This window comes from Chiloscyllium plagiosum, unplaced genomic scaffold (assembly GCF_037043375.1).
Source record: "Chiloscyllium plagiosum isolate Xiang-an unplaced genomic scaffold, Cpla_swu_hap1 HiC_scaffold_37, whole genome shotgun sequence".
In the NCBI taxonomy this organism is placed as follows: Eukaryota; Metazoa; Chordata; class Chondrichthyes; order Orectolobiformes; family Hemiscylliidae; genus Chiloscyllium; species Chiloscyllium plagiosum.
The window spans coordinates 34698547-34723874 of record NW_028270175.1 but is presented as its reverse complement, the minus strand read 5'-3'; the positions used below and the strand labels follow the sequence as shown (position 1 = coordinate 34723874).

At 41.3% G+C, this 25328-nt stretch overlaps 1 long non-coding RNA gene across 1 annotated transcript; it reads left to right on the top strand.

Moving 5' to 3' along the window:
• Window positions 1–1972: 1972 nt before the first annotated feature.
• LOC148139789 (uncharacterized) lies at window positions 1973–23064 on the top strand. The gene is made up of 3 exons (XR_015753405.1): window positions 1973–2168; window positions 11954–12088; window positions 22613–23064. It is a non-coding gene; the product is annotated as an uncharacterized LOC148139789 (long non-coding RNA).
• The last annotated feature ends 2264 nt before the right edge of the window (window positions 23065–25328 follow it).

Below are 25328 nucleotides of genomic sequence, written 5' to 3'. Positions count from 1 at the left end.
CATTAAGATCCCTCAACACAAACGCTCTGTAGCAGCAGTGTGTACTATCTACAAGATGCATTGAAGAAATTCACCAAAATTCCTCAGACAGCACCTTCCAAATCCATCTAGAAAGATGAGGGCAACAGATACATGAGAACACCACCACTTTCAAGTTCCCCTCCAAGCCACTCACAATCCTGACTTGGAAAATATCATTGTTCCTTAAGTTGAGCTGGACCACACTCTGGAACCCCCATCCCTAATGGCATTTGGATGTACCCACAATGAATAGAGTGCAGCAATTCAAAGAGGCAGCTCACCACCACTTTCTCAATGGCAACTAGGAACAGATAATAAATTCTGGCCCAGCCTGCAACATTCAAATGCCTTTAATGAATATAAAAAGGCATTTTATGCCCCCTTGCCTGATTATGTTCTCACTCCCCATATCCCTCCATGCCAAGCTGCAGTACTTTCATGCCCATTGACCTGCTAAACAAAGTGTAGAAATAATGAGTACTATAGTCTTTGTTCATTCACAGAGTGAGGGTGACTCTGGCAAGGCAACATTTATTGCCCAGGTATCAGTTAAGACCAGATAAGGATGGCAGTTTCCTTCCCTAAAGGGCATCAGTGAAGCAGATGGGTTTTTCCAACAATGGCTTCACAGTCATCACTAGACACTAAATTGAATTCCACCATGGTAGGATCTGAACCTGGAGCCTCAGAATATTATCTGGGTCCCTACATTGACAGCCTAGTGATAATACCACTAGGCCATTACCTCCCTAGAGTGACAATACAATGTGTATAACAAGTTTTCCAAATCAGTAATTCATTGATTACCTTCTACCAATACAGGTCATGTCAAACATTAACTATCTATTCTTATTAAATATCAACAGCAGAAACTGAAAGCACTTGAAACCCCTTAACTTTGTGTGAGCAAACTTTCATGAAAGAGTCTGGAGTGCCTGAGCTGTGAATCAAGCAAGGATTTTCCCTGAGCCTCAGTAGTTTTGAATGTTGCGAACTGGATGTTGAGTCCCTTAGCCAAGACTCATAATGCATTCTGGGTTATGTACTGAGGCTGTCGAACTGCTGCCCATACCCACAAGCACCCCTCACCCACTAGAGCTAAGGAGACTTGGACCAAGCTAGATATTTTCCCAACTCCCAATACCTGCCTCAACGAAGGAAAATCCAGGTCAAAGTAAAACAATCGGAAAATAGAAACTTCATTGAGTGGTGGCATGAGTCAGAAATTTTCACTCCCTTCTTTCCCCTCCCCCCCCCCGCAAACAAAACATAAATAAAGGGAACAAATGCGGGGGGTAAAATGGGTGAACTATAACTGAGTTGGGTTGAAGGGTATGTTTCCATGTTGTATGACTCCATGACTTTACAACCATTGGCAAAAATGGAATGTTATGTTACGGGAATATGAGACTTCATTCAGTACCCCTTTTGGATAGTGTGCATTTCTCCTGGGTGGACAAAAACAAATATCTTTCACATCCTTAACCGGCCCTGAATCAATGCAGTCAGGAAAGTAATGAAAAGAAGGGAGCAAAGGGGAGAAATTAAGCAAATGATGCACTAAACAAAGACAGTCCTAAGATTCGCACACCTCTGTGCAAAACACTTTAATCTCAGCAATTTTAAGTTCCTCTCACCAGAATGCTGGTAGGGATGATGTAGACTGTAGTACCTCAACTGGGGAAGTGGTGAAATGTTACCAGGTGGCGTGTTTAACCTCTCCCCTCTGAGCCATTTCAGACCTGCTGTCTGGAATGTACCGGAACATTCCTTCGTGACGAGGCGGGATGTCGGAGAAATTTGCCCAATAAGTTAGAGATCACCAAGCACAGTTCGATGTGAAATTGAAAGTGAAAGTTTATTGCAAGCGATATCGCTGCAAGAGAAACAGACTAGGCTGACACAAAACTGACAGTCTGTACAGGTAGATCAGAATTTCTCTTCCCAGAGCTGAGGATGAGACCAGTTTTATTTATAATAATGCTGCACAATAAGGCTAATTAGAAATGGGGAAAATACAATGTATCTGGAAATGGAGTAATCTAGTTACAAAGATGTTAATTGGAAAATAGTTATCGGGTTAATGTCCTGTTCCTTCACACAATGCAACATCCTGACAGTATCGATGGTTCCATTCCTCTTCACAGGTAAGTGTAATGCCTCCTCTGAGTGGTGAGGTGCTTCTATTGTCTTGTCCTGGGAGCAATACTCTTGCTGGTGCCTCTCTGTCTGACCAGTTCTTTGTGTGGCTTTGGTATTGCTGGGTTGTGAAACTGCCCTGGGGGCTTTGGGATATCTGTGATGCTCTGTCATTGTTAGTGGGAGGTTAAAGTGCATTCCCTTGTCTGCAAGTGCTGCCTAGTTTGGCTTGTCAGCCTGCTTGGTCCCTGCTGAGGCATTCTGGGTGTTTTTTGGTACTGTTGGACAATTTTGCTTTTGTGGGCCTATCGTGGTTTGGCAGGGTGGCAGATCTTTTCCCACACTGGGACATACATGTTTTGGTGAAGTGTGAAAGAATGTGGATTGAATTCCCATCCATCCTTCACTGTCCGCCTCCATGTGAAATCCTACCCACAGTCTTCCTCCTTCTGAGGTACGAGCCGGAAAATATTAAATGGGCTTCAGGCCGAGAACTGGAATAACGTAACTACAGAGATCGAGAATACTGCTCACTGAAGCAAAGCCATAAGCCTATACATGGGCACCTTGTGACCTCGCCACTTTCTATTTCACAATAGCTGGAAGATACAAGCATTAAAAGCTTGTTCTTCCACAGAAGAAAGAGGACCTGACACACAAAAGGGCAGATATTGCATTTCCCCATCACAAATCACGCAGTGTACGAATCTCCAAAGCTACGAGAGTGAAATGAACAATAATTGACAAGTCAAAGGTGACCATGCACAGCAAACCTCAAATGTAATGAAAGTAATTGACGCAGTCAGAAGTGAGATGGAAAAATAAATACATTTTTTGTCACCAACTTTTCAAATGTCTATTCAAGCAGAAAACTAGCTCTTAGCCCTGGGGCTAACAATTGAGCACTTTCAAATTGGCTGCTGCTTTGAACATTTTGCATCAGTTTTTAACAATAATTTATTCACTTTGGCTAATTTTCTACCTTGCATGCTAACCTTCAGAGCTAGCGTTGTTTGTGCAAAGTGTAAATTAATTTTCTATTTAATCAGATACCTACAACAATCATTATAAAACCTCAATGCTGAATATTATCTGAGCAGCACATAAAAGAGACATGAAAGATTCTGGCAAAAGCATCACTGTTCCAGTGAACAGACCTGAACTTATAAATTTAAGACTGGCAAAGTTTTATAATATTTGCCCGTTAGAGTAAAATCATGAGCTATGGGGTCTGTGCTAGCTTTCTGCTCCCATTAACTAACAATGCCCAAGTTAATTAGGGATGATCAGTAAAGGTTAACCATATCTATATCTCAAGAACAAGTGTGATCTTTTTTGAAAATGGACAGTTTTGAGATATTTTTATTTGAATTAATATTTATCATGAAGATGGAGATGGAGTTGTGTTAGTAGTTAATATCTTACCTGGGTATAAACAGAGACATAACAGAGGAGGATTCATGGCATTATGTTAGTGGCCATGAATAGTAATGTAAGTAAAGTATCCTGTATAAATAACAGAAAGAGTTGGTGACTTTTACGCTGACCAGAGTTATGTAGATTTGGATCAGTCATGTTTCAGGTCTAGGTAGTGAAGTAACTCCAAGACAGCCAGTATCTCATCACCAATTCACCCTTTATTTACATGTGCACAGACATGACACTTACCCAGCCAGGTCAGAGCTGGCTCCTAGAGTGAACAGAATCTGTGACACTTCTGTTTATACCTGTCAGCCAGGACTCCTGATTAGACCAAGTTAACTGCCCCAATCAGGGAACTCATATTCTACCAGGTCAAAGCAAATTGGTCTGAGCAATCTAGGTGAACAGTCATCTAAACTCGAAACATTAGCTCTCTCTCTCTCTCTCTCTCCATGGACCCACTATGATCTCCAGCACATTTTGTTTTCTATGAGGTCCACCTGGCTAACCTTGTTCCAATAACTATGAGTAGCAGCATTACAGAGTTGTACAAGTAATGGGAAAGTGCCAACTGTCTTCGAAAACTAGAAGGGTTAGGGCAGGAGTATGGGGTTGAGAAACATATCAGGTAGGTAAAAACAATGACTGCAGATGCTGGAAACCAGATTTTGGATTAGTGGTGCTGGAAGAGCACAGCAGTTCAGGCAGCATCTGCTCCTCAGATGCTGCCTGAACTGCTGTGCTCTTCCAGCACCACTAATCCAAAATGAGAAACATATCAGCCATGACTGAATGACAGAGCAGACTCAATGGGCCAAATGGCCTAATTCTGCTCCAATATCATTTGGTCTTATAGTATTTCCAGTTACTGAAGTGACTCCCCAGCAATATTATTCACCAGGGCTGCATAGCAAGACATGTCTACAAGGAATTTATCCCTCTGTGGTCTGCGACATTTCATTGAGAATTAAAAGTTTCTACTTCCAAGAAAGAACTTTCAGAATGCAGAACCCTCCTGTTCAGACATTGGACCCAGTACACACTATACCTAGCGTGACATGTTAACTGTTCAACCAGATTGTGCAGTTTCAAGACTGTGTTCCTTAGTAGCAGTTGTATTTAGTAATCTATCTCAGCAAACTCAGGTACATGTCTGTATTCCATTGAGAAAGATAACATGCTCAAAAGGATTGATTAAATGTTGTCTTCTTCTTAGGTACTGAGAAACAAATCAGAGAATGAGATTAATATATCCATTTGCAGCTACAGACTAGTGGTACAATAATTCTGAAAGAGGTTTATGATTCTGGTGTAGGTAGTTATCTTTACCCATGTCTTCAGACCAATAAACAATCAGTTCTTTTACTTGAAAGGAGAAAAGCCTTTTCATCACAATTAGGGAGACAGGTGGGAGTATGCTGTTTGAAAAAGCAAAAGATTCAGAATGATCAGTCATTTTTGATGGTTACAGATACAAACTATGCTGGGAAGGTAGGAAACCAATCATCCAACAAATGGAAGCTCATCTAAATTTGAGGGGTCACAGAGGAATCTGTGCATCAAAACCACTCTTACGAAAAGAAAGACGTGCATTTACATAGCACCGTCAAGACGACCAGACATCCCAAAGCATTTTATGGACAATGAAGTTTCTTTGAATTGTAGTCATTATTGTAATATATGCAGCAACCAACTTTCACCCAGTAATCTCCTAAAACAACTGTGCTGAAGACCATATAATCTATTTTGTAATACTAATTGGACAATAATTGCTATTCAGAATACATGCCACAACTCCCGTCTATAAAGACTGAAGGCAAAAAAGTTCTCAATTTAAATTGTTCAGGAATATTTTTTTGAAATAGTTGCAATTCAATTGTTTATAATTGAAGGCAGAAGGATCTGCCTAAAGCTGCACCCTCAACAATATAATAGACCCTCGTTACTGCACTGAAATGTCAATCTTAATTATATGCTCAAGTCATGGAGTACAACTTTAGACCACGTCTCGGGATTCAAGCAGGAATCTTACCAGCTGAATCACAACTGACACATTCGATGTACAAAAAAATAGAATTTGCTGGTAAAGCTCAGCTCCACAGATCTGGCAGCATCTGTGGAGAGAAATCTGAGTTAACATTTCAGGTCGAGAGACCCTTTCTCAGAACTAGTTGCCAAAGGGAAATAAAGTAATTGTACTGCGGGGGATTACTTCAGGACCTGCAATGGCAAGATCATAAGGTGATGTCAAACATACACTTCCTGGCAGAGTCATAGATTCATTGTGTCATACAGCACGAAAACAGACCCTTTAGTCCAACTTGTCCATGCCAACCAAGTTTCTCAAACTAAACTAAATCCATTTGCCTGCGTTTAGTCCATATCCCTCTAAACCTTTCCTATTTATGTACCTGACATAACTCCTTTTAAAAGTTGTAACTATTCTACGTCTGCCACTTCCTCTGGCAGTTCATTCCACATACGAACTACCCTTAATGTGAAAATGTTGCCCCTCAGGTTACTTTTAAATCCCTCTCCTCTCAACTTATAAATATGCCCTCTAGTTTTGAACTCCCCTCCCTATTTATCTTATCTATGCCCCTCATGATTTTATAAACCTCTATATAGTTACCCCTCAACCTCCTACACTCCAGTGAAAAAAGTCCCAGCCTACCCAGCCTCACACCCTCTAGTTCCTGCTACATCCTTGTAAATGTTTTCAACCTCTCCAATTTAATAATATTTTCCCTAAAACAGGGGTGACCAGAACTTTTACAGTACTCCAGAAGTGGCCTCACCAATGATCTGTACAACTAGCATGTTGACCCCCACCCCTATACCCAATGGTCTGAACAGTGAAGGGAAGCACTTTCTTTACCACCTTGTCTATCTGTGACACAACTTTCAAAGAACCATGTCCCTGAACCCCTAGATCTCTTTGTTTGACAATAGTCCCCAAGGCCCCACCATTAACTATTTAAGTCCTGCCCTTGAGTAGTCTCCGAATTGGCAACTTCCACTATCCCATTAAGGACAGTGAGTGTGAGGTAAGCGCTAGGAGTTTTAGAGGAGATATCAGAAAAAAAATTCATCCAGAAGATGGTGAGAATCTGGAACTCACTGCCTGCAAGGGTAATAGAGGCAGAAATCCTCATAGCATTCAAGAACCATTTAGATATACATTTGCGATTGCCAACGTACATAAAGCTGAAGGGCTGGAAAATGGGTGCCAGAAGACTGGAGAATTGCAAACATTCTGTCCTTGTTCAAGAAAGGTTGTAAAGGATAATCCCAGCAATTTCAGACCAGTCGGTTTATCTTCAGTGGTGGAGAATAATCTCAAGACATATCTTCAGGATAGAATGAGCAGTTACATGGAAAAGGGTGGGTTGATTAGGAAGAGTTAACTTGAACTTCTAAAGGAGAAATCATGTTTACCTAACTTGTTGGAGCCTTTTTAAAGACGTGACTGAAAAGCTTGTTAAATGGTAACGCTGTTGATGTTGTGCTCATGAATGTTCAGAAGGTGTTTGACACAGTTCCACACAACAGACTTCTAAGGGATGGTAAAGGGCTTGGGATAGAAGTGCCAACAGGAACATGGAAACAAATTTGGCTGAGTTACAGAAAACAGACAGTAATGATCAACAGTTATTTTTCAGGCTGGAGGACGGTCTGTAGTGGCATTCCCCAGGGGTCAGTATTGCTTTTCCTGATAAGTATTGATAATCCAACTCTAGGTGTGGAGAAGGTAATTGCAAAATTCAAAACATAGAACATAGAAGAATACACCGCAGTACAGGCCCTTTGGCCCTCGATGTTGCGCCGATCCAAGCCCACCTAACCTACACTAGCCCACTATCCTCCATATGCCTATCCAATGCCCGCTTAAATACCCATAAAGAGGGAGAGTCCACCACTGCTACTGGCAGGGCATTCCATGAAGAATTGGAACTTGGAAGAATTGTAAACTGTGAGGTGGAGAGTGTTGACATAGACAATTTGGTGAGATAAAGATAGGTGGCTACAAGTTTCAATGTGGAGGAATATAAGATAATGCATTTTTGTTGAAATGACATTGAATGACAAAATATAAAAGTGGGGGGGGGGGGGTACAACTCCAAGGGGAGCAGAGGAGCAGTCATTATTTCACTTCTACAGTATTCATGTTATTTGATTAATTTTATTGATGAGAGGGCACAAAATAATGTGAAATCTCATAGAATATTGGAACCTTTCCCATCCTCTATCACTGAACCAGTCAGCTGTAACTTCACAAATCAAAAGTAAGGCTGGAGGCAGATACCAAACTGCTATTTGAGTTTCCTGAAAAATACAAGCAAATCGATAACAAATAGGGACAATGCCAGAGAAACTCAGCAGGTTCAGTAGCGTTTGTGGGGAGAGAAACAGTCAACAATTCAAGTCATCAAGAGAGTTTGTCCAGCATTCTCAGTGTTTGTTTCAGATTTCTAACATTCGCAACTTTTTGCCTTTATCACTCAGCCTGGATTTGCAACCAAGAACATTGATTTGGGGATTCGGAGATTTGGGAACCTTGGATGACAAAAGGTATTGAAAGTTTCGTCAAAAAGGAAAAGGAAGCATGTGTAATATTTAGAAAACCAAAAATGACAAGGCCCTTGAGGAATACAGTGTAAAGAAAGCAGAAAAGAACTTAATCAAGAACTCAGGACGGTGAGAAAGGACCATAAAATGTACTTGGCAAGTAGGATTTAAGGAGTATCCCAATGTATTTTAGACATATATTAGGAACAAGAGGCTAATGTGACAAAGGGTAGGCCTACTCAAGGATAAAGATGGGAGTTTATGCATGGAGCCAGAAGAAATAGATAAGATTATTAATGAGTGCTTCGCACTAGTATTCATTTAGGATAAAGAGATGGATGATTGTAAGATTAGGGAAGGGTAGTTGATGTTCTGGGGTGTGTCAATATTAAGAAGGAGGAGGTGTTAGATGTGTTGAAAAATGTTAAGGTAGATACGACCCTAGGGTCTGAGGGGATCTATCCCAGGTACTGAAGGAGGCAACAGAAGAGATTGCTGGGGCCTTGACAGAGATTCTTGTATCCTCTTTAGCCACAGGATATGTCCTTTGCTTCAGAAGGGCAATCCAGGAAATTATCAGCTGGTGAGCTTACATCAGTAGCAGGAAATTATTAGAGAAAAGTCTTAGGAAAAGGACATACTCATGTTCGGAAAAGTGAGTTTATTAGGGACAGGCAGTATGCCTTTATGCAGGGGAGGTCTTGTCTCACAAAATTGATGGAGATTTTTGAGGAAGTGATGAAGATGACTGATGAGGGGAGGTCAGTGGATGCTGTCTATGTGGAATTTACTAAAGAATTTGACAAGGTCCCTCGTGGTAGGCAGGTCCAGAAGATTAAGTTGCTTGGGGTCCCTGTTAAGTTGGCAAATTGGATATGAAGTTGGCATGACTATAGGAGACTGAGCGGAGTTCTGGAAGGGTATTTTTTCTGACTGAAGGCCTGTGACCAATGGTGTTCCGCAAGGATCAGTGCTGGGACCTCTGTTGTTTGTAATATATGTAAATGATTTGAATGAAAATGTAGTTAGTCTGATTAATAAGTTTGCAGACACCACAAAACATGGTGGAGTTGTGGATGGTGAGCAAGGTTATCAATGGATACAGAAGGATATAGATCAGTTAGAAATGTGGGTGGAAAAATGACAGGTGGAGTTTAATCAGACAAGTGTGAGGTGATGTATTTTGGGAAATTAAATGCAAGTGGGAAGTGTACAGTTCATGGCAGGACACTTAGAAGCATTAGATTAGATTACTTACAGTGTGGAAACAGGCCCTTCGGCCCAACAAGTCCACACCGCCCCGCCGAAGCGCAACCCACCCATACCCCTACCTTTACCCCTTACCTAACACTACGGGCAATTTAGCATGGCCAATTCACCTGACCTGCACATCTTTGGACTGTGGGAGGAAACCGGAGCACCTGGAGGAAACCCATGCAGACACGGGGAGAATGTGCAAACTCCACACAGTCAGTCGCCTGAGGCTGGAATTGAACCCGGGTCTCTGGCGCTGTGAGGCAGCAGTGCTAACCACTGTGCCACCGTGCCACCCATTGGCAGGATTCTGAAGTGCATTGAAAGACAGAGGGATCTGAGGGTGCAAATGCATAGCTCCCTGAAAGGGGAAACACAAGTGAATAAGATGGTAAAGAAGGCATACAGGATGCTTGGCTTCATCAGTCGGTGCATTAAATATAAGAGTTGCCAAGTCGTGTTGCTGCTGTATAAGACTTTAGTTCGGTCACATTTGGAGTATTGTGTGCAGTTCTGGTCCCCACCCTATAGGAAGGATGTTGAAAATGTGGAGACGGTGCAAAAGAGGTTGACCAGCATGTTGGCAGGATTGGAGTGTATTATCATTAAGGAAAGGTTAAACAAATTTGGATTATTTTTGCTCTAATGTTGGAAGCTGAGGGGCAACCTGATAGAAGTACATCAAATAATAAGGAGTACTGACAGTTGGAGTCTCTTTCCCAGGATAGAAATGTTAAATACTAAGGTGCGTTGGTAGATATGCAAGAAAAATAATTTACAAAGAGGGTGGTAGGTGAGTCGAGCGCACTGCCATTGGAGGTGTTAGAAGCAGATATGTTAGCAGCATTTATTCAGGCAGGGAATGGAGGGATACAGACAATACACAGACAGATGGGATTAGTTGAGAATAGCATCATAGTCAGTACTGACACGATGGGCCAAAGGGCCTGTTCCTGTTCTATGTTTGATGGTCACCAGGATGATATGTGTCCTGGCAATCTATACCTTCATTTTGTGGCCACGTTCCTGGGCAGACAGCTTTACCCCAAGCTAATCTCAAGAAAATTCACTCACTAGCTGACTAAACTGAATATTGAATAAGCAACCAAGAGTCTTAACTCTTACCACGTACAAACTGAGTTCCAGTTGACTAAAATACAAATAGGAAAGTTCAAATACTCATTTCTTGAGTGGGTTTAAACTCCATTACAAACTAAATTTGCCCTTAGGGTAGCAAATTCAATTTCTCTAATCTTATCTGGAACTTCCTTACAATTATAACACAATTAAATTCTCTGTTTGCTTCTGGTTGTACGGAAATTTGATTACATTTCCAACCAATAGCCCGTCCTGGTGTGATGATAAATCTTGGTTCTGATAACAGTTGAAGCCTGGAGTTTAACAATTACTTATTACACTTGCTTCAGTCTAATGTACGGACTTCAAAAGCAGACTAATGCAGCTGTCTCACAGAATTACATTTGAAAACATCAAAGGTATTCATGAAAAGGCGTAGGAGCTATGAAGGGACATGACTTAAAGGGATATTAAAATCATGTTTCTTCTCATCCTCTCCTGAAATTTCTACTCAAGCTTGGCTCCATAGAGACGCAGTGTGGGAAGAAGGGCAATGCCAATTAATCAGAATCCTGATTAAGTAAAGTAGCAGTGATTATGCACTTACTCTCCCCACATCAGTGCACAATGGAAACGATGTGTACCATCTACAAGATATCGTGCAGCAACTTGCCAAGCCTCTTTTGACAGTATCACCAGAACCTGTGAGCCCTACCATCAAGACCAGCAGCAGACAGAGGAGGTCACCAACTCTTGCAAGTTCCCTTCCAAATCACGCACCATCCTGACTTGGAAATATATCGTCTTACTTTCAGTGTCACTAGAAATTTCTCCCTCGCTGCACAGTGGGTGTACCTACACCACATGGACTGCAGCAGCTTCTTGAGGGCAATTAGGGATGTACAAAAAAAGTTGGTCTTAAGAGCAACTCCTAGATCTCATTATACAATCAATTAAAAACAATGTGGTTCCTTCAGCCTGTTCCACTATTGAAGGTCACAGCTGATCTTCTTTATCAACTACATTTTGCCACATGGTTCTTGATTTCCTTGATGCTCAGAATCTATCAAACCATTGCAAATGTAATGGTTCATCACACAGTGTCTCTGGGATAGACAATTCTAAAATCCAAGAGATGCAAACTTCTGGCAGGTGTAGCTCCCTATAGCAAGCAGCCACACGTTAAATATCCCGTGATATTGTGTGGGAAATCCTTTTGATATCACGGTCTATAATCATCCTGCATCAACACCACGCATTAGTTGCTCATTTGTCTCATGGTTGGTAATGGTGTGTGTTTATTAAGTAACAATCCCTGCACTTCAGGGTAATTCATTAGACACAATGAGTTTGGAGGCATTTCCAAGTGCATTGATCAGACACTAAAGCACCATGAAGGAATTATGCTTTGCGATAACAATGGACAATTACTTAACATATTCATATGCCGTTCCTCTCTCTATTTTCTCAGGAATACATCATACCCTGTTTCTTCTTGCAAAAGCAAATTACTTCAGATGCTGGAGCTTCAAGTTAAAGATCCAGAGAGCCACAAATGGTCAGCCGGTCAGGGAGAATCATTGACTTTGTTTCTCTCTGCAGTCAGGTGAGTGACAAAAGATCATTTTGAGCACTTCTGTTTTTTGTTTTATTGCTGTTTTTATTTCTCTGCTAGCTTGAAAAATCCATTATGCTGATGGGGGCAGCAAGGGCTCTACAGTTAAACCTTCATCTGCTCATTTCACCCAGCCTTTATCTCCAGGTTTATATGTAGGGAAGTCTTTCTTTCAACAATATAAAGCAGTTGGATGCAGGATTGTGACCTTTGCTCGTGATTGCTTTCATCCTCATCGGCTTTGAAAGGCCAAATGTGTTTGCTGTGAAGAAAATGGCTGATTTCTCTTCATATTTGAGTCACCCCTAGTGAGTCAATGTTGTTTCACATTATATCCAATATATCAGTAAGTAATAATGCCGGTACCTTGAAAACCCTACTAGTACTGCACAATTGATTTAGATGAAAATTGAATGATTTATTTACCACAGAAACCACCTTTAAAAATTATTATCAAAGTGAGCAAGGGGAATACTCTTAAAGGAGCCACTCTGAAGGAACTGTTGATAAACAGAAGATTGGAGATGTTTTATCACTAATGTTCCCTCCAAGCTATATGGTTGCCTGGTTGAACCAACTGGAATGTTCCATGCAGGAAACAAGTAGACCCCAGACCACCAGTGGTTCCTTGAGGCTAGCCACATGTGTGATCATTTTAAAGGAGCCATGCCATGCAAGAAATAGGCCACAACTTAGAGGGTAATGGTAAATGAAAACTGGTAGGAGCATAGAGACAGGAGGAGATAAGTTAGACCTTGAGTCTTTTCCTCATTCAATGGCTAATCTGCAGCCTGACTCTAAATGTCACCTTTGCATGATTTACCTTAATGCCCTTGATTACAAACATCCATCAATTTCCAATTTAAAATGAACAATTGATCTGCCATCACTTGCTGTATTTGGGCATTGCAAATGTTCATATCTCTTTGTGAGTAAAATGTTATCTAATCTTTTCCCTCAAATACCTGACTCTAATAATTAGACTCTGCCACCTTGCCGTAAACTCCCCAAACACTGGAAATTACTTTTTGCTATCTCTTCTATCTGCTCCTGCTTTATTTCTCAAAAATTTCCATCAAGTCAACAGGGTTACTGATCAAAAAAGAGAGAAATTGAGAAAGGTGAAGGTTTACATGCTTTTATAACTCCAGGATTTCCAAAATCAATTCACAGCCAATGAAGCATTGTTAAAATGCAGGAGCTAATATGCACACAGCAAGGTTTCACAAAAATCAATGAGATAAATAATACGATACATAGTTTTTGCGATGTTGATTGTGGGATAAATATTGGCCAGAACACCAGAAATATTCTGTTCTTCAAAACAATACTAGGCATCTTTTACATTGATCTGCGTGGGCTGACCAAACCTCAATTAAGCGTGACAATTCTAAGAGTGCAACCCTCCCATAATTCTGCTGTGGAGTGTCAGCTTGATCCATTGAGATCAAAATCAGGTAGTTTCTATAATAGGCGGCAGAATGGGAACAATCGTTCATGCACAGGAGTCAAGTTAAAAATCCATTCAAACGTTTCTTCCCCAGTTTCACATGAATCAGGATAGTTCAAGATCATCTCCAGAGCTTCATAATGTGGTCCTTGTCATTCACATTGAACAGTTTGGTGTTTGCATGGTGGCAGAAGACTGCTGCTATGAAATGGAATGGAAATGACCCTGGTGATATTGCCAACCTTAAATGGAAAATTCCTAATCCCTCCTTGTCCTGGTGCCTTTATCCAGTGTAATGGGAAACTCCTATGTCCTCCATATCCTAGTGAAATTGTCCACCTTACTGGGAAAACTGCTACTTCCTCCATATCCTAGTGATATTATCCAACATAGTGGGGAAACACTTCCTTCCTCTTTATCCAGATGTTATTCTCCAACATTATGACAAAACCATTACTCTCTCCTTATCCTAATGGTATTATCCAACATAATGCGAAACTGTGACTCACTCCTTATTTTAGTGGTACCTTCCAAAGTAGTGGTGAAATTGTGACTCCCTCCTTATTCTATTGGTACTGTCCAACATAGTGGGGAAACTGCTACTCCCTCCTTATTCTATTGGTACTGTCCAACGTAGTGGGGAAACTGCTACTCCCTCCTTCTTCTAGTGGTACTGTCCATGTAGTGGGGAAACTGTTACTCCCTCTTTACTCTAGTGGTACTCTCCAACGTAGTGGGGATACTGTTACTCCCTCTTTACTCTAGTGGTACTCTCCAACGTAGTGGGGATACTGTTACTCCTCCCTTATTCTAGTGGTCCTGTCCAACGTAGTGGGGAAACTGCCACTCCCTCCTTTTTCTTTTGGGAATCATGGATAAATGCAAGTTTGCAGATTTTTCCCAATGTCCATGGTTTGGTCAATCTCCCTGGGACAGGAATGAAGACAAGTAAAACACCAAAAGGAACATTCCATTGTTTTATTTACTAACCAACTGAAACAAATACTTGTTTAAAAGAGATAGTGCAATGAGATGGGCCTCTATGGCCAGTTTCTGTCCTTCAAAATGATGGCCGGTAATCAGATTGGCATAACATGAAAATTTGAGTGAGAAGTAAAAAAGAACATTGATAGAAAGAAAAAGGGAGAAGTGTCAATCCTTGCTCTATGCGACCTTTCGTGATGTCTCATGTGGCTGCTGTTGGAAGGAGTAAAAGTAATGGAAGAAAATTAGCAATGAGGAATCAACCTTGAATCTTTAGTTTAAAATTTTAACGCCTGCGTTCAGAAATCTATTGGGATTTCAATTTAGCACTTGACATCTGTTAGGTTGCATTAAACCCTCCATATGTTATTTTCTAGTCTGACTGCCTGTTTAATGATCACATTTGTTTTAAATGAAATCTCTGTCAGCCTTTTCTTAATGAGGATGAATTAAGGCAATGACCAAAGGGAAAAAAAGAAAGGGTCCTGTCCTGGATCGTTGAAGATGTTTTAAAACAAAATATTTTACTTTCAATGAACTTCCAAATGAATATGAATCTTATTCTGGTGTTACGCACGTTTCAAGTGGAATTCTCTCATCTCATTATTCTTTGCAACTTTTGGTTGTCAAGACAACCAAGAATTTTGAATGTTTGGCCTTCTCCTGGTAACATCTCATTTTCTCAGAAAATCTGTTTCAGTCAAGGAATGAAACGCTAATTATATAGTCACAGTCGGTTATTGGATCTTCAGCAAGGCCGTTAAGTATTAATCCATTCAAAGTATTTATCTTTTTTTAAAAAAAATGTCAGTCTACATTTGCAGCTTGTCACCTCAAGAATAGATTGAAAGCAAAGTGTGTATCTGATAAAGAGTAAGGTTGACAAAAGCTAATGGAGGGGACTGACCTGATAGTAGTTAAGCATGCAACAGGTAGCAACAACTGTATATTGTCAAAATGTGTGGTGCTGGAAAAGCACAGTAGGTCAGGTAGTATCCATAGTCCACAGGGAATGAAGTTGGGAGGTTCTTCTGATGGATTTGGGATCTGTAATTTGAGAATTTACATATTTTGTAATGATTAGGAGGAACTCTTTTGGTTGACTATGCAGCTGAGTAACGGCAGATGAATCATAGGTAACAAAATACAAACTGCTCTATTAAATAATAATCCTGTGGATGCTGGAAATCTGAAACAAACACAGAGAGTACTGGAGGAACTCAGCAGATCTGGCCGCATCTGTAGAGTGAGAAGCAAAGTACATCTATTCATCAAAGAAGAATCATCGTGGTTTCAAAACATGATCCACATTCACCTACGCTGGTTTTAAAGCACCTTGATATAGACTCCCGAAGTGTGAAAGCCATCAAGTTCACACTGTCCCTCAGAACAATATCCCATTCAGATCCACTCCTGCATTTCCCCATGCTAATCCACCTAGCCTGCACATCCATTGACACTGTTGACAATTTAGCATAGCCAATCCACCTAATCTGCACATCTTTGGACTGTGGGAAGAAACCCACATGGACACAGGCCGAATGTGCAAACTGCACCCAGACAGTCACCCAAGGCTGGGATTGAACTCAGGTCCCTGGTGCTGCGAGGCAACAGTGCTAACCACTGAGCCACTGTGCTGCTGTTGACATGGCCTGAGGTTGTGAAAAATGTTGTGGAAATGTGAGTTATTTCATTCTATATGCCATCTTCCTGTTTTCTCAGGATGTTCAAAGACATGTCATTGCAATGAAATACCTTAGAAGAAACAAAGATATGAATTAGGAACTGGAGGGGGTCTCTGCACCCTGAGAACCCTCTCTGCCATTAAATAAAACTATGGCTGGTCTGATAGCTCCTACCTCCAATAACCTTATACAGAGCCTATCTCCCATTACCTTTAAAGGATTCAAATACTTCCACTGTATTTTGAGGAAGCAAGTTCTGAAGTTGCTCCTTGCCCTTTCTGCTAGGACCTCTCTGCCCATTTGCCACCTTCACCCCATTATTCACCTGCATCTGGCTCCCTGTTGGCACGACGAAGCGATGAAGAGCTGCTGGACTTTTATTCACTTGTGGGACTGGCTGAGCCATCAATTATTGCCCATCCCTTGTTGCCCTTGAGAAGTGACAATGAGCTGCCTTCTTGAATGGCAGCAGTCCACATTCTGCCTTACAGGCAGAATTCCAAGATTCTGACCTAGCGCCAGTGAAGGAAACACGGTATATTTCCAGGTCAGGATGTCGTACGGCTTGGAGGGGAACTTGCAGATGGTGATGTACCCATGTAAGTGCTCAGTTTTGGAAGTCTAAGGACTTTTGGTGAATTTCTGTAATTCATCTTGTAGACAGTTACACACTGCTGCTACTCAGCGTCGGTCGTGAAGGGAATGGATGCTGGAGGATGTGATGCCAATCAAGTGGGCTGCTTTGTCCTGGATGGTGTCAATCTTCATGCGTGTTATTGGCGAGTGGAGAATATTCTGTCACACTCCTGACTTGTGCCTGGTAGATGACTTACACGTTTTGGAGAATGAGTAAGTCAGTTACACATGACAGTATCCTAGACTCTGACCTGCTTTTGTAGCTACTGTGTTTCTATTGTGAGTCCAACTGAGTTTCTGGTCAAAGGTAACCCCCAGGATGTTACTAGGCTCCTTGATGCTGGTGAAACCCCCACTATTAGCCATCACCTCTGTATTGGTGTTTGAAACTTTCTGATTGAGAGGCAACAGCAGCAATAGCTGAGCCATGCTAACACATTAGAGATTGCATAATCTATCCTGGGACAACACATCTATCCTGGGACAGGCTAAGCAAAGACATGCCAGAGAATTCCTAGAGGCTTGGCACTCCAACCACAACGCCATAAACATTCACATAGATCTAGATACCATCTATCAACCCCTCAGAAAACGAACAGGAAATGACATCACCACAAACCCCAGGAACCCCATCCAGGACAAGCATATAAATAGAAAGCAGGAAACAACAGCTTTGCTTCACTTGGATGTCGCCACTAATGATGTTACCTAGCCAGGTAATGAAACATCTGGATATCAAACCTACAGCTCAGCGAGCAAACCTACACCCTAAACCTCAACCTGAACTATACACCTTCACAAACCTTGCAAAAAAGATTGCATATTGCGTACATTTCTGGTCACTGCATTACAGGAAAGATGTGGAAGCTTTCGAAAGGGTTCACAGGAGATTTACTAGGATGTTGCCTGGCATGGAGGGAAGTTCTCGTGAGGAAAGGCTGAGGGACTTGAGGCTGTTTTTTTAAGAGAAAAGGTTGAGAGGTGACTTAATTGAGACATAAAAGACAATCAGAGGGTTAGATAGGGTGGACAGTGAGAGCCTTTTTCCTTGGATGATGATGGCTAGCACAAGGGGATATAGTTTTAAATTGAGGGGTGATGCTCAGAGAGTTATAGGGGCATGGAACACATGGCCTGCAACAGTAGTAGACCAACTTTAAGAGCATTTAAATGGTCATTGCATAAACATATGGATGAAAATGAAATAGCGCAGGATAGATAGGCTTCAGATTGGTTCCACAGGTTGGCACAATATCGAGAGCCGAAGGGCCTGTCCTGCGCTTTAATGTTCTATGTTCTAGATCATTTTCCCGATCTACTAATCTAACTTTTTTGACTGCCTTCAACTGCAGGTCATGTCTTACTCTTACACACAGCCACACGTTCTACTCTTTGCACCAATTTGCATTTTCCATAAACAATGTGTTAATTCAACGATGAAGTACAGCTGAGCCCAACCCTGATACCCATTCCTGATGAAGGGCTTATGCCCGAAACGTCGATTCTCCTGCTCCTCGGATGCTCCTGACCGGCTGTGCTTTTCCAGCACCTTAAGACCATAAGACATAGGAGTGGAAGAAAGGCCGTTCAATCAATCAAGTCCACTCCGCCATTCAATCATGGCTGATGGGCATTTCAACTAAACTTACCTACACTCTCCCCGGAGCCCTTAATACCTTGAGAGATCAAGAATTTATCAATCTCTGCCTTGAAGACATTCAACGTCTCGGCTTCCATTGCACCCTGTGGCAATGAATTCCACAGGCCCACCACTCTCTGGCTGAAGAAATGTCTCTGCATTTCTGTTCTAAATTGACACCCTCTAATTCTAAGGCTGTGCCCACGGGTCCTAGTCTCCCCGCCTAACAGAAACAATTTCCCAGCGCCCACCCTTTCTAAGCCACGCATTATCTTGTAAGTTTCTATTAGCTCTCCCCTCCACCGTCTAAACTCCAATGAATACAATCCCAGGATCCACCGCACTCATGAACCATTTTACAAGAAATCTCCACCAGAGTCACTGGATCTCTCTCAGAAATGGGAACACTGACTGACCTTTACTACCCAGTCACTAGCCTAAGAGTCCTGAAATGTCCAGGACCAGAGGCCATCATCTCAGGGGGCGTCTACTTAAGACAAAGATGAGGAGGAATCTTTTGCTCTCAGAGGGACATGTATCTGTGGAATTCCTTACCACAGTGGCCTGTGCAGGGTGGGTCATTAAGGATATTCAAGGCTGAGATAGCCAGATTTTTAATCAGGAAAGAAATCAAGGATTATGGAGAAAAAGCAGGGAAGTGGCGTTGTGAATGATGAGATCAGCCATGGCAGCACTGAACGACAGAGCCGGCATAATGGGTTGAATGGTCTATCTTTGCTCCTGCGGTTTATGATGTTATAATCTAAGCCACCTGCGGGCAGCCTGCACATCTATTAAGATAAATATGTTGACAAACATCATATGAAGATGATTATTTTGATTTGCTTGATTCAGATCATTTTAAGAGGGATGTCAAAGTCATAAAGAGTATCCGGAAGCGATCCAGTTAACTGATACTAAGATCTGGATTTTAGCCATTATGGAAGGCTGTCATAGCACTCACTATTTTTGCAGTGGGGTTGAGTTTGGATCGCATTTTGTACCTACGCATTTTGTGGAGGCAGTTGACAAATAATTCTCATGATTTGGAGATGCCGGTGTTGGACTGGGATGTACAAAGTTAAAAATCACACAACACCAGGTTATAGTCCAACAGGTTTAATTCAGCAGTCACCTTGATTCCTGCCTGATTTTGATGATCCAGGCGTGTGTAACACAAAGTGTAAAGATTACACCGGGTAGAATGAACATCTTAACACACTTAGCCTGTGTCATCTCAATAAACGAGGTGACAGTCATTCACTTGGATTCAATTCTCAGGAAAATCTCTTGCCCGATAAGCACCAACAAAATTTAAAATTTAAACAAAGCTCGACAGTTAGCTGTCACTCATCAATCACTTGGTGCATTGTCCATGGTAACACCCCCATCAATCAGAGGCCACTTGCCAACTAATCGTGAATCCTCTTCTCAGGCAATACTAGCATTGGTTTCCTGTTACATTGGTCTGTTGTCCTGATGAGTGCATGACGAAAAGCTTTGGCAAGATATAACTCCTTTCGGTAATATTCAAATTTTATCAAATGTCCTTCGAGAATAAATGCACACCAGCCTTTAATTTCCAAGACTTTACCAATTTCTCAAACCTTGTGTGTTGATGGAAGAGATACAGCTACAAAGTAAGGGGACACGCAGTTAAAACTGAGATGAGGAGGCATTCCTTCTCCCAAAGGGTTGTGAGTGTTTGGAATTCCCTACCCCAGACAGATATTTGAAATATTCAAAAGTTGAGGGCAATGATTGACCAGAGGAGTCAAGGCCTGGATCTTGTCGAAAAGTGGGGTAGAATGACAGAATGGCCTACTCTTATTTCTTATGTTGTCATCAACTATCTTGACAAATTCCAATTGTCAAACTAAATGTTATACTCTACAAACCAGGAATCAAAACAAAACGTTAGATATAGATTGAGTGGATAGCCAGAGCCTTTTTACTCAAGGCGGAAATGGCTATCACTAGAGGGCATCATTTTAAGGTGATTGGAGGAAGGTTTAGGGGAGATGTCAGAGGTAGGTTCTTTACACAGAGAGTGGTGGGTGCACAGAATGCACTGCCAACAGTGGTAGTAGAGTCAGATACATTAGGGACATTTAAGCGACGCTTGGAAGAGAGTTCAATGAAGGGTATGCAGGTTAGTCTGATCTTAGATCCGGAGAAAAGGTTGGCACAACATTGAAGGCTAAAGAATTCTATGTTCTATGATCTATTTGGAACAGTTCCAAGCATACTATCCTACCTGCTGCTCTTTTTACAATGGCTCCACTGTTTTCAAATCTAAACCCATCACATCAGGTTCAATTGCAAGAAAAGATTTGATTAAAGTTGGACCTTTTTTTTGTTCTACCTCTGTCCTTGTAGAGAAGTACTTGCCTTCCACTTGGTACCGTGTCACTGCAACAGGATTGGAACCAAGAGCTCACTATGTGAGTAATCATTGCACTCTTCTTCCGAGAATGAGCTTCAGCAAATAATTTGTCAACCTTTGACACTCACTGGAGAAGCTCTGCTCTAGTCTATTATGTATCGCCACACATCCATAATGCCCTGAACACACTGAGGATTGACAAGGTCTGCGAATGGAATAATAACAGCATGTACAGCCACAAAGCTAAATCACCCATTACAGTACTTTTCCTCCATTACAGAGGAAGCTGGGTGAAACAGAACATTGGCAAGGTTACAAAAGAGTGGGAGAAAATTTGAGATAAACAAAGAAACAGTGAATAGATGAAGTATAGCGTACAATCCCAGGGGGGAGCAGAATTCTAAAACAGGTAATGGGTACACAATTTCAAGATCATGTCAACATGGACTTTGCTCTCTCTAGATGTCACAGACTTGTCACTTAATGCCACAATTTACTCTGAATTGCTCTGTTTTTATTTTTGTCTATTGACTTTTTTACAATAATCCATCCATGCCATGATTGTGAAATGAGAAAAGCGATGCTTTTGAATATCAAAATACACAAAACAACAGTGCACTGAATAAGGTCACTTCAAACTGGAAAAATTAGGAGGTTGTGACTTAGTGGCACACAAATTCAGAAGATAATGCATCTTTATTCTTCTTAGTTTGAAAAGGAACAATCTTGCATTGGGATAGATTATCCTTTAACTGCATTAATTTAAAAATAAGATGTGTAATCTTAGACTATTGTACACAATAGCTGAGAAATAGTGCTCTTGTGGTGCAGTAGTAATGTCCCTACCTCTGAGCCAGGTAGACCCAGGTTCAAGCCCCACCTAATAATATCTCTGAACAGGTTCATTAGAAAATATCAAGAGGCTGAGAGAGTGCTAGTTTAAATCTTCATGTAGGATCATTGAATCCCTCCAGTGTGGAAGCAGGCCATTCAGCCTATCTAGTCCAAATCAACCCTCTAAAGAGCACTACACCCAAACCCACCCCCATGCCACCCTGCGTTTCCCATAGCTAATTCACCTAGCCTGGACATGCATAGACATTATGAGTAATTTAGCAAATCTATCTAACCTGCACATCCTTGGACTGTGAGAGGAAACCAGGGCAGACACAGGGAGAGCTTGCAAACTCCACACAGACAGTTGCCTGAGGGTGGAACCAAACCCAATTCCCTGATACTGTGAGGTAGGAGTGCTAACCACTCAGCCACTGTTTCATCTCAGAGTCCTGCAAAGAGTTTGTTGCTTTCAGCTAGGATAGAATCAGTCTCAATCCACCTCTGGAAAGGAAAGGGAAGTGTATGGATTTTCCAGCTTCTTAATGATCAAAATATCAGGCTTAGCTGAAACATTCTTCCCCTTCCCTCCACTCCACATCACCAGTTCATAGTGTGTGGTCAACTAAGCTGCCACTGCATCTAAAAGGGAAGTTGAACAGGACCCATTAATGTCGGAGGAGACAGAAATATTTATGAGTTTGTGCGATTAATCCCTTCTGTCCAAACTCTTGGCTCTGAATCATTTCAAGGGATAATTGATTGTCCTTTCAGCCCGTCCAAGTCTATTTAATAACAGCAGTAATTTCCTGGGGTTTTTATGCAGATTCATAGCTTTGTTTTGTTGCCAATTATGTTTGCTAATTACACCCAATTATAACTGTTTATGTTATTTGCTTAGTGGAATATAGACTCTGACAAAAACATCTGCAAAATACACAGTTTGAAGAGTCATTCACCCACTGCTCACAGTACAACCTGAGGACCCAGTACTGGAGGTTGAGAAAATGGATGTGGACAGGCAGTTTGCTGAGTGAGATCAACACCCATCTCGACCGATATCTTAGAACAATGTTTTCAAAGCAAAACACAGGCAAGTCTTTTTCTATTGCATAATTGCCTGAGTTTTATTGATACTAATATGGTCGTTTTCCCTTTGATTTCATCTTCCTTCTATGACCCGAGTGGTAAATGTTGATGAATATCTCCCCCATTGTTCATCTCTCATGTTTTCTCATCGAATTGAAAGCAAGACTCATTGCATTGCATTGGTTGGTTGAGGGATAAATATTGGTCAGACACTGGGGATTTCTGCTGCTCTTCTTCCAGATAGTGCTTTCTTTTTTAAATTCATTTACAAGGACATCAATGGCTAGGCCAGCATTTATTGCCCAACCCTAATTGCCTAGGAGGAATTAAAATTTAACCACATTGCTGTGGGTCTGGAGTCACATGTAGGCCAGACCAGGTAAGGATGGCAGTTTCCTTCCCCCTGAAGGACATTAGTGAACCAGATGGGTTTTTCCAACAATTGACAATAGATTCATGGTCATCTTTAGACTTTTTACTCCCAATATTTATTGAATTCAAATTCCACTATCTGCCATGGCAGGATTTGAGCCTGGTTTCCCATAACAATACCTGGCTCTCTCGATTAACAGCCCAGTGATAATACCACTAGCTCATCACCCACCCTTCTATATCAACCTGAAACATCAGAGAGCTTAACATCTCATCTCTGGAAGCCAACGTCCCTGGCAATACAGCACTCTCCAAGTATGGCACTTGGCCCTTTGTCTAGATTATGAGCTCAAGTCACTGAAGTAGAGCATTGAACCCACAACCTACTGTATATATCACTATCAGACACAGTGGGTACTAAACCTTGATTAACTTGTGCCCTCTCCTCCTCTTAACAGTATTTTGTACAAGTGACCTAAACCAATCATGTATTTCCCTGAATAAGTACAATGTAAGAAAAAAAAAGGTGTTTTCTCTAAATTTTCAATGAACAAAATGCAAATGATTGACCTTAGTGTGTGAGCATGATAATAAAGGTCAGAAAACTATTAAAAGGTAGCACAGCTATGCACAATCCTGCCTGAACCCACATCCATTAACAATCAGGAGCTAATGTTGCCTCATTGTCCCAAAACCGCATTGTAAGCATTTTTTAAAAAGTTACTATTTTATTGAATTTCTCACAGACAATGAAACTTGATGTGAAATCATCTTGAGCATCAATATTGCGTCAAGGGCTTCACAAAATTGTTAGATTGTGCCTGCTGTGGATTCATAGAGAACTGAGACAGCAAAAGTGACAGATTGATTCAGACAAGCAGGGTGTATGAAATGCAATAGCTTAAACTTGAAGCATAAATAGCTGGTGAAGAGTTATCACATCTTGCTGATAGACTGTGAAATAAACTGCTCTGTTCACTGATAGACTGTGGAATAAACTATTCTTTTCAGAACACATGTCTCGTTCAATAACTCCGAACATAATTCAGCACCTAAGATCAAAATACACCACTGCCAGGGCAGATCTAACTATTCGGGCTTTTCTGTTATGTCGGTAGAGACTGTTATTGTTCAGCATCATTGATTAGATGTCATCATGTTCAGTATTTTTATCAGCAGTTAAATGATATGTTACTGACAGTGGTTGCGACCTTGTATTTGAATACTACCCAGTTTCTCCAGGATTACAACATTCAGAGTATAATCTGTACATTCCCCCAAAAAACATCACATTCACTTTTCATTGTGTCATTGAAAAGCACCAAAATTCACAGGGAAAAATAGAGAATTTTAAAAAAACCTCATTCTTTATTAATTCTAAACTCGATCCCAATTTCTTATGATCAGGAGGAATTTCCCCATAAGTTTAGTTTTTTAATTTAATTTAATTTAGGATTTAAGGCTGAGATAGATAGATTCTTGACCAATAGGGGAATCAAGGGCAGGGGGGTGGGAAACTCTGGGAAATGGATATATTAAACGGCAACGCAGGCTGGAGGGGCTGAATGGCCTGTTCCTGTTCCTATTAATGTGTGGGTAGAATTGAGGAACCACAAAGGTAAAAAAAAACCATAGCTGGAGTTATGTACAGGCCTCCAAACAGTAGTCAGGAGCTGGGCACAAGATATACCAGTAGATAGAAAAGGGGTGTAAAAAAGGCAAAGCTACAGTGATCATGGGCAATTTCAATATGGAGGGGAACTGGGAAATCAGGTTGGTAGTGGATAACAAGAAAAGGAATTTATGGAATGTCTACAAGATGGCTTTTTGGAGCAGCTGAAAGTGGAGCCCACTAGGGAACAGGCAATTCTGGATTTAGTGTTGGGCAATGAGGCAGACTTGACAAGGGAGCTTAAGGTGAAGGAACCCTTCATAATATGGTTGAATTTTCTCTGCAATTTGAGAGGGAGAGGTTAGAGCCAGAGGTCACGGTATTACAACTGAATAAAGGTAACTACAGAGGCATGAGGGAGGAGCTAGGTTGAATTAAATGGGAGAGGAGCCCAGCAGGAGAGGCAGTGGAACAGCAATGGCAGGAGTTTCTGGGAGTAACTCAGGAGACACAGCAGAGATTCATCCCGAGGAAAAGGAAGCCT